Source organism: Cynara cardunculus, assembly GCF_001531365.2.
Source record: "Cynara cardunculus var. scolymus isolate 2C chromosome LG 12, CcrdV1, whole genome shotgun sequence".
NCBI lineage: Eukaryota > Viridiplantae > Streptophyta > Magnoliopsida > Asterales > Asteraceae > Cynara > Cynara cardunculus.
The window spans coordinates 22,521,784-22,522,793 of NC_037539.1; the positions used below are offsets into that span (position 1 = coordinate 22,521,784).

Sequence of the window (1,010 nt, forward strand, 5' to 3'; positions counted from 1 at the left end):
ATAAAGACATCGACATAAGATAATGATAATAATTTGGACACAGAATCGGAACCTAATGAGCACCAAAGAGCACAAACTCCGAACGTTATTAATTTGGCAAATTTCAAAAATGAAAGGTAGGTTCATGGATTATGTTATTCCGAATTTTGAGCAATTAAATCCGGGATAGTTAGGCCACATATGATCGCTCTCCATTTCGAACTAAAACCGATAATGTTTCACATATTGCAAACAAATGGCCAATTTGCCGGATTACCTTCGGAGGACCTACATTCGCACTTAAAATCTTTTATGGAAATCACGGATGCTTTCTTGATCCAGGAGTGTCAAATGACGCTCTAAGGCTCACTTTGTTTCCATTTTTCTTGAGGGATCGTGCAAAAGCATGGTTTAACTCTTTAACTCCGGGTTCTGTGCCGTCATGGAGTAACATGGCGGAAATATTTTTGCGAAAATATTTCCCACCAACAAGGAACGCTAAGTCCAGAAATGGGATCTGTCTTTTCAAACAAATGGACGATAAGGTTGTTCCTGACGCGTGGGAAAGGTTTAAAGAGCTGTTGATAAAATGCCCACACCATGGCATTCCGTATTGTATTCAACTCGAGACGTTTTACAATGGGTTAAATCCCATGGCAAAACAAATGCTCGATGCGACTACGGGCGGAACCTTCACAGCTATGACCTATAATGAAGGATATGAAATCCTAGAAAAGATTTCGACAAACAATGGACATTGGGCCGACCCACATGCTCAGTCACAAAAAAAGTCTACCGGGATACATGATATAGATGCATATACTGCATTAACAGCTCAGCTTACCTCCATGACCAACATGTTAAAAATTTTAACTTCTGGTCAGGGAGGACAACAAGCTGCTAATACACCAGTCCAAACAAACCTATCTGTGCAATGTGTGTGCTGTGGCCGGGAACACTCGTATGAACACTGTCCTCACAATTCTGAATCAATAAACTATGTTCATAACCAATCTAATCCCTGTTTCAAC

At 40.4% G+C, this 1,010-nt stretch overlaps 1 non-coding gene across 1 annotated transcript; it reads right to left on the bottom strand.

Moving 5' to 3' along the window:
* Positions 1-479: 479 nt before the first annotated feature.
* Positions 480-586, bottom strand: LOC112523998. The gene has a single exon (XR_003070326.1). It is a non-coding gene; the product is annotated as a small nucleolar RNA R71 (small nucleolar RNA).
* Between the last annotated feature and the right edge of the window lie 424 nt (positions 587-1,010).